Source organism: Danio rerio, chromosome 6 (genome assembly GCF_049306965.1).
Source record: "Danio rerio strain Tuebingen ecotype United States chromosome 6, GRCz12tu, whole genome shotgun sequence".
NCBI lineage: Eukaryota > Metazoa > Chordata > Actinopteri > Cypriniformes > Danionidae > Danio > Danio rerio.
Genome location: NC_133181.1, coordinates 63,195,133 through 63,205,000, shown reverse-complemented (window position 1 = coordinate 63,205,000; position 9,868 = coordinate 63,195,133).

Here is a 9,868-nt window from a genome sequence, read left to right as displayed (position 1 = left end):
ATGTTCCCGCTGACGCTCATCGCGCGCTTCGAGCCAAGATGTCTCTGGAAGGGCGCGCCTTCGAGCCCACGGCTCTCGGTTTCCTAATCTGCGCAGAGAAAAGCCGTTCTCTCGCTCGGCGGCCAATGGCGGCGCGCGTCGCCCTGCGTGCTGGTTGACCGTCCGATGACGTCAGAGCTCCTGCATTTCACGGATCCGTGTGTTTTCCTGCTGAATAAATGCTGCAGGAGGGCGAAACACCGAGAGCACGGCGGACTGACTGAAGACGAGCTGATCAATGAAGATTCACCCGCACAGATCAGCTCATCTAAACACACAGTCCATAGAAAACGGTCAGGCTGTCGGTGTAACCGCTAAAATAAACACACACATTCAATATCACTCATCTGTGTTGTGCTCATATTCACACGCACACAAAGACACACACACACACAGACTCTAGTCCTGTGTGAAAGCGGCTGCTCTTAATATTACACACTTAAACACACACCCACGGTCTCAGACACAGACAGATACACACACACACACACACACACACACACCTACACTGTCTTATATACAGTGGGCATGGGCCGGTAGAAGACTGAGGTGGTATAAGCATCCGGGTGTTGAGCTCACTGCTGTAAAATGAGCTTATATGTTTAATGTCTGGATAAAACACTGAAACTCTTGATCTCGATGTGTTATTTTGGGAAACAGTTATGATATTTATGAGCAGTAATCATGTCAGGCTGAATAACTCTGATCAGTCATGGTCTTCTGCTGTCTTCATTAGTTTCTAAAACACTGATCTCTTTACTATTTAACAGCATGTTGGATATGTGTTCTGCTGGAGACACTGCTGTCCTACAACACTTCCGACATGAGGAACACTGGCACACGCCTCAGGAACGCTACAGCAGATCATTGTGGCGGTTTCGAATCGTTGACTTCTCCAAACCGCGCTATACCTTCACAACGGTTATCATCCCGCGCCTAATATACACAGAGAAACTCTGACACACACACACACACACACACACACACACACACACACACACTGAACCCCTCTCAAATATATACACACACACCATCTCATACACACACACAAAAACAGAACACGGGCAGTCTCACACACTCTGGCCTGGTACACGCGTGGTCGTGATGTGAGATGTGGTCATGAACGTGCAGCTGATGGTTCAGTCGCTCTTCATCTCGGCTCTGCTGAATGATGATTCTCTGTCTGAAAACTCTGTTTCATGTTAATGTGTAGACATCACCAGCTCCATCACCAGCTCCACTCATCACCAGCTCCACTCATCACCAGCTCCATCACCAGCTCCATCACCAGCTCCATCACCAGCTCCACTCATCCCCAGCTCCATCACCAGCTCCACTCATCCCCAGCTCCATCACCAGCTCCATCACCAGCTCCATCACCAGCTCCACTCATCACCAGCTCCATCACCAGCTCCACTCATCACCAGCTCCATCACCAGCTCCATCACCAGCTCCATCACCAGCTCCACTCATCACCAGCTCCACTCATCACCAGCTCCACTCATCACCAGCTCCATCACCAGCTCCATCACCAGCTCCATCACCAGCTCCACTCATCACCAGCTCCATCACCAGCTCCATCACCAGCTCCATCACCAGCTCCACTCTTCACCAGCTCCACTCATCACCAGCTCCATCACCAGCTCCACTCATCACCAGCTCCACTCATCACCAGCTCCACTCATCACCAGCTCCACTCATCACCAGCTCCACTCTTCACCAGCTCCACTCATCACCAGCTCCATCACCAGCTCCACTCATCACCAGCTCCACTCATCACCAGCTCCACTCATCACCAGCTCCACTCATCACCAGCTCCACTCTTCACCAGCTCCACTCTTCACCAGCTCCACTCATCACCAGCTCCACTCATCACCAGCTCCACTCATCACCAGCTCCACTCATCACCAGCTCCATCACCAGCTCCACTCATCACCAGCTCCACTCATCACCAGCTCCATCACCAGCTCCACTCATCACCAGCTCCATCACCAGCTCCACTCATCACCAGCTCCACTCATCACCAGCTCCATCACCAGCTCCACTCATCACCAGCTCCACTCATCACCAGCTCCACTCATCACCAGCTCCACTCATCACCAGCTCCACTCATCACCAGCTCCACTCATCACCAGCTCCATCACCAGCTCCATCACCAGCTCCATCACCAGCTCCACTCATCACCAGCTCCACTCATCACCAGCTCCATCACCAGCTCCACTCATCACCAGCTCCATCACCAGCTCCACTCATCACCAGCTCCACTCATCACCAGCTCCATCACCAGCTCCACTCATCACCAGCTCCACTCTTCACCAGCTCCACTCATCACCAGCTCCATCACCAGCTCCACTCATCACCAGCTCCACTCATCACCAGCTCCATCACCAGCTCCACTCATCACCAGCTCCACTCATCACCAGCTCCACTCATCACCAGCTCCATCACCAGCTCCATCACCAGCTCCATCACCAGCTCCACTCTTCACCAGCTCCACTCTTCACCAGCTCCACTCATCACCAGCTCCACTCATCACCAGCTCCATCACCAGCTCCACTCATCACCAGCTCCACTCATCACCAGCTCCACTCATCACCAGCTCCATCACCAGCTCCACTCATCACCAGCTCCACTCATCACCAGCTCCACTCATCACCAGCTCCACTCATCACCAGCTCCACTCATCACCAGCTCCACTCTTCACCAGCTCCACTCATCACCAGCTCCACTCATCACCAGCTCCATCACCAGCTCCACTCATCACCAGCTCCACTCATCACCAGCTCCATCACCAGCTCCACTCATCACCAGCTCCACTCATCACCAGCTCCACTCATCACCAGCTCCACTCATCACCAGCTCCACTCATCACCAGCTCCACTCATCACCAGCTCCATCACCAGCTCCACTCATCACCAGCTCCACTCATCACCAGCTCCACTCATCACCAGCTCCACTCATCACCAGCTCCACTCATCACCAGCTCCACTCATCACCAGCTCCACTCATCACCAGCTCCACTCWTCACCAGCTCCACTCATCACCAGCTCCACTCATCACCAGCTCCATCACCAGCTCCACTCATCACCAGCTCCACTCATCACCAGCTCCATCACCAGCTCCACTCATCACCAGCTCCATCACCAGCTCCACTCATCACCAGCTCCACTCATCACCAGCTCCATCACCAGCTCCACTCATCACCAGCTCCACTCATCACCAGCTCCACTCWTCACCAGCTCCACTCATCACCAGCTCCATCACCAGCTCCACTCATCACCAGCTCCACTCATCACCAGCTCCATCACCAGCTCCACTCATCACCAGCTCCACTCATCACCAGCTCCATCACCAGCTCCACTCATCACCAGCTCCATCACCAGCTCCACTCATCACCAGCTCCACTCATCACCAGCTCCATCACCAGCTCCACTCATCACCAGCTCCACTCATCACCAGCTCCACTCATCACCAGCTCCACTCATCACCAGCTCCACTCWTCACCAGCTCCACTCATCACCAGCTCCACTCATCACCAGCTCCACTCATCACCAGCTCCACTCATCACCAGCTCCACTCATCACCAGCTCCACTCTTCACCAGCTCCACTCATCACCAGCTCCATCACCAGCTCCACTCATCACCAGCTCCACTCATCACCAGCTCCATCACCAGCTCCACTCATCACCAGCTCCATCACCAGCTCCACTCATCACCAGCTCCACTCATCACCAGCTCCACTCATCACCAGCTCCACTCTTCACCAGCTCCACTCATCACCAGCTCCATCACCAGCTCCACTCATCACCAGCTCCACTCATCACCAGCTCCATCACCAGCTCCACTCATCACCAGCTCCACTCATCACCAGCTCCACTCATCACCAGCTCCATCACCAGCTCCATCACCAGCTCCATCACCAGCTCCACTCWTCACCAGCTCCACTCWTCACCAGCTCCACTCATCACCAGCTCCACTCATCACCAGCTCCATCACCAGCTCCACTCATCACCAGCTCCACTCATCACCAGCTCCACTCATCACCAGCTCCACTCATCACCAGCTCCATCACCAGCTCCACTCATCACCAGCTCCACTCATCACCAGCTCCACTCATCACCAGCTCCACTCATCACCAGCTCCACTCATCACCAGCTCCACTCATCACCAGCTCCATCACCAGCTCCATCACCAGCTCCATCACCAGCTCCACTCATCACCAGCTCCACTCATCACCAGCTCCACTCATCACCAGCTCCACTCATCACCAGCTCCACTCTTCACCAGCTCCACTCATCACCAGCTCCACTCATCACCAGCTCCACTCATCACCAGCTCCACTCATCACCAGCTCCATCACCAGCTCCATCACCAGCTCCATCACCAGCTCCACTCATCACCAGCTCCACTCATCACCAGCTCCACTCATCACCAACTCCATCACCAGCTCCACTCATCACCAGCTCCACTCATCACCAGCTCCATCACCAGCTCCACTCATCACCAGCTCCACTCATCACCAGCTCCACTCATCACCAGCTCCACTCATCACCAGCTCCACTCATCACCAGCTCCATCACCAGCTCCACTCATCACCAGCTCCACTCATCACCAGCTCCACTCATCACCAGCTCCACTCATCACCAGCTCCACTCATCACCAGCTCCACTCATCACCAGCTCCACTCATCACCAGCTCCACTCWTCACCAGCTCCACTCATCACCAGCTCCACTCATCACCAGCTCCATCACCAGCTCCACTCATCACCAGCTCCACTCATCACCAGCTCCATCACCAGCTCCACTCATCACCAGCTCCATCACCAGCTCCACTCATCACCAGCTCCACTCATCACCAGCTCCACTCATCACCAGCTCCACTCTTCACCAGCTCCACTCATCACCAGCTCCACTCTTCACCAGCTCCACTCATCACCAGCTCCACTCATCACCAGCTCCACTCATCACCAGCTCCATCACCAGCTCCACTCATCACCAGCTCCACTCATCACCAGCTCCATCACCAGCTCCACTCATCACCAGCTCCACTCATCACCAGCTCCACTCATCACCAGCTCCACTCATCACCAGCTCCATCACCAGCTCCATCACCAGCTCCATCACCAGCTCCACTCTTCACCAGCTCCACTCTTCACCAGCTCCACTCATCACCAGCTCCACTCATCACCAGCTCCATCACCAGCTCCACTCATCACCAGCTCCACTCATCACCAGCTCCACTCATCACCAGCTCCACTCATCACCAGCTCCACTCATCACCAGCTCCACTCATCACCAGCTCCATCACCAGCTCCACTCATCACCAGCTCCACTCATCACCAGCTCCACTCATCACCAGCTCCACTCATCACCAGCTCCACTCATCACCAGCTCCACTCATCACCAGCTCCACTCATCACCAGCTCCACTCATCACCAGCTCCATCACCAGCTCCACTCATCACCAGCTCCACTCATCACCAGCTCCACTCATCACCAGCTCCACTCATCACCAGCTCCATCACCAGCTCCACTCATCACCAGCTCCACTCATCACCAGCTCCACTCATCACCAGCTCCACTCTTCACCAGCTCCACTCATCACCAGCTCCACTCTTCACCAGCTCCACTCATCACCAGCTCCACTCATCACCAGCTCCACTCATCACCAGCTCCACTCATCACCAGCTCCACTCATCACCAGCTCCACTCATCACCAGCTCCACTCATCACCAGCTCCACTCTTCACCAGCTCCACTCATCACCAGCTCCACTCTTCACCAGCTCCACTCATCACCAGCTCCACTCATCACCAGCTCCACTCTTCACCAGCTCCACTCATCACCAGCTCCACTCTTCACCAGCTCCACTCATCACCAGCTCCACTCATCACCAGCTCCACTCATCACCAGCTCCACTCTTCACCAGCTCCACTTGCTGGAGGAAAGATCACCGCATCATGAAGCTCTCGGCTCTAGTGAATCAGCAGTGTGTGCAGGGATCAACACAAGGATCTTTTCTGCTGGTCCAGATGGGTCAATAGTTCAGATTTGTACTTGCGCTGCCAATATTTCCACTGAACACACCAAAGAAAACCATTCTCACCCACACATTACAAACAGTGTCAACAAATAATGTCTATAATTACTTACATAGTGTATTTAAATAGGGCGGCACGGTGGCACAGTGGGTTGTGCTGTCGCCTCACTGCAAGTAGGTTGCTGGTTTGAGCCTTGGCTCAGTTGGTGTTTCTGTGTAGAGTTTGCATGTTCTCCCCGTGTTGGCGTGGGTTTCCTCCGGGTGCTCCGGTTTCCCCCACAGTCCAAACACATGCGCTATACGGGAACTGGGTCGGCTAAATTGTCTGTAGTGTATGAGTGAGTGTGTGTGGATGATTCCCAGAGATGGGTTGCGGCTGGAAGGGCATCCGCTGTGTAAAAACTTGCTGGATAAGTTGGCGGTTCATTCCGCTGAGGCGACCCCGGATTAATAAAGGGACTAAGCCGACAAGAGAATGAATGAATGAATATATTTAAATAGGGCAGCACAGTGGCACAATGGGTGGCACAATCGCCTTCCAGCAAGATCTCTGGTTCGAGCCTGGGCTGGGTCAGTTGGTGTTTCTGTGTGGAGTTTGCATGTTCTCCCCGTGTTGGTTTCCTCCGGGTGCTCCGGTTTCCCCCACAGTCCAAACACATGCGCTATAGGGGAACTGATCAACTACACTGGCCGTAGTGTGTGTGAATGCAAGAGTGTGCGGATGTTTCCCAGTACTTGGTTGCAGCTTGATGGTATCCGCTGTGTAAAACATATGCTAGAATAGTTGGTGGTTCCTTTCACTGTGGCGACCTCTAAATAATAAAGGGACTAAGCCAAAAAGAAAGTGACAGAATGAATGTATTTAAGTGAAGTTTATTCATGAAGTAATTTGGAGAGGAGCACGTGATGATGATTGAACACGGCTGGTTCTGCATTAGCATGCATGATCCACCAATCAGGCCATTCCTAACCCACTATAAAGAGTCAGGGGTTTTCACTACAGTCATCTTCGATTTGAAGAATCCCCCCTTCCACCCCTACCTCTTCACCTTTCCCTCCATAGGGCGGCACGGTGGCCCAGTGACTAGCACTGTCGCCTCACCACAAGAACGTCACCGTTTCTAGTCCTTCAACAGGCCGGTGGTCGTTTCTGTGAGTAGTTTGCATGTTCTTCCCGTGCTTGCGTGGGTTTTCCCCGGGTCCTCTGGTTTCCTCCCACATTCCAAAAACCTGCACAACAAGTAAATTGATAAATCTAAATTTGCAATTCAGGTAATCTTATAATGCAGCATATCTTTTAATAGCATTCAATGTTTAGTCATCAGCTCTTATCAAGGGGGAGTTGTCGAGATCTACCTGAGCTCAAGGCTCCCCTCTCTTCCTCCAAACGGGAGGGAGCCCAGGGCTCAAGAACCTTTGAGCTCAGGGCTCTCTCCCGGGACAGCATGCCAAACTTGCTTATAATCAATCATCAGCTAAGTGTGAACTCTTGAAATAATATTTAAAAATGTTAATGAGCAAAAACAAAACAGAAAGAGCAGCATGGAGCGTGTGACGGTGTTTACTGCAGTTCTAAATGATTTACCAATTAATCTCAGAACCCAGTTTAGACAACACCAAAAGCGGGATTTCTTTTCCCACATGAATCGCTGGACGTCTTATACTGCACTAATGGCAGGACAAACTTCCTCCAACTCTTAATGATTGGAGTCAGGACCTTCTGTACCATCTAACAATGAGAAGATCCGGTTCTCCTCCAAGGGTTTGTTACGACCCCTCATTCGAGTCGCAACAAAAGAGCTCAAACAAAATATTATAAATGCAACTTAATTATTATACAAAACTAATAGAACAACACATCAAGAAACAAACAAATGTCTAGAGCTGTGGTTCTCAAACTGTGGTGCGCAGGATTCCTTCTAGTGGTGCGCGGAGGAATGAAATATGTCATGTACATATATTTCAAAATTGATCAAAAATGATGTAAATAATATGCCATTTATGACATAGCCTGTATTTCTGAGGTCATCTGCCACATTGTTTTAACTGTGCAGAGGTGTAGCTGCTTTACAGGGTCTGCTACACTACTGTATTTCAACACTGCTCATTGTGCTGGTACATGGAGAGACTACTCTTCTCTGAGGTGGTGCTTGATGAGAGCGTTTGAGAACCGCTGCTCTAGAGGATAATAAAAAATAGCCAACTTGAACTACACATATAAATAATGCCAAACAACACCATACGGTTGCTGAAATTAAGAGATGGTCTTGACCGAGGACGCACTGCCCTTCAGAAGCTGGCACACACACCGGCATTTATAAGCTTTGAACTAATTGGGGAGCGACCAGGCAGCCAATCAGGATCTGCCACATCCAGACTGGAATCCAGGGGTCGTCACAGGGCTGCAGTCAGAAATGGGATCTTATTTGGCAGCCAGTGCTGACATACACACAGCTAATGCATCCAAACTTCATATTGTCAGTTTATTAGTTGCTCACACTGATTTTAACTCAATTTTTTTTTTTTTTTTTTACTTTATTTTTATACATTAAAACGTTTTACAGAACAGAACATTCAGTGACAGCAGCGGTCATTAACAAAAAAAAAAATAATTAAATAAATAAAAAATTATAAAATAAAATAAAAAAAGACAGTAGCCGCAGATGTAAATAAAAAAAATTACAAAAAAAAAAACATACAATATTTTCAGTTTCAAAGGAGCTAGAAATACTATGTCCTATTCAGGTACAACGTAACAGGTGCCCATCTTTGTTTAAAAATATCCAGTTTTAGTTGAAGTTGAGCAGTCATATACTCCATTCTATATATACAATCAAGTTTTTCTATCCACTGTACTATTGTTGGAGGGTGTGGCTTCATCCAATTTATTGTTATGGTCTTTCTTGCACTTAGTAAAAGTATATGTAGTATATCTCTGGTTTTTATTATATTTATCCTGGGGTATCCCTTCAAGCAAGAAAAACAGGGGAGTAAAAGGTAGATCTACCTGCATAATTTTCATTATCTCAATCTTTACCCCTTGCCAAAATGCAAGTATCTTCGGACATTCCCAAAATATATGTGCGTGATTACCCACATTTCCGCAACCCCTCCAGCATTCCTCTGACTGTGGACGATTAGTATATTTGGAGACCATCAATGGTTATCTAAAAAATCTAATTTATGTTTTCCAGTCAAACTCTTTCCAGTTATGGCTGTTGATCCCCTTATGAGCTTCTGAACATATGTTTTCCCAAATATCATCCTCAATTTTTTCATTAAGTTCAGATTCCCATTTTTCTTTAATTTGAAGGGTGTTATCTGTTGAATCCAGAATTAGGCTATTATATATCTGTGATATGTGTCCTTTATGTAATCCTTTTTGTTTTTTTATATCAATAAAATCCTGTTCCACATTAGTTGGGACTTTTTTGAATATTTCCTTTTCTTTATGAGTTGTAATATAGCTTCTTAATTGTAAGTATCGAAAGAATTCACTTGACGACAACATAAATTTGTCTTTAAGATAAGAGAATGAGTGCATAGTGTTTTCATTAAATAACTGATCAATTATCATAAGTCCCTTATTGCACCATGTTATAAAAGTGGCATCCCATTTGGATGGTAAGAAATCAGGGTTATCTGAATTTAACTCTATTTAAATTATTTTAGTTCTTTATTTTACTTTGGCTAGGCCTCTCGTGACTCGTGTGTGTGTGTGTGTGTGTGTGTGTATATATATATATATATATATACAATAGATGAGTGAACATATAATGGAACTGTTCTCT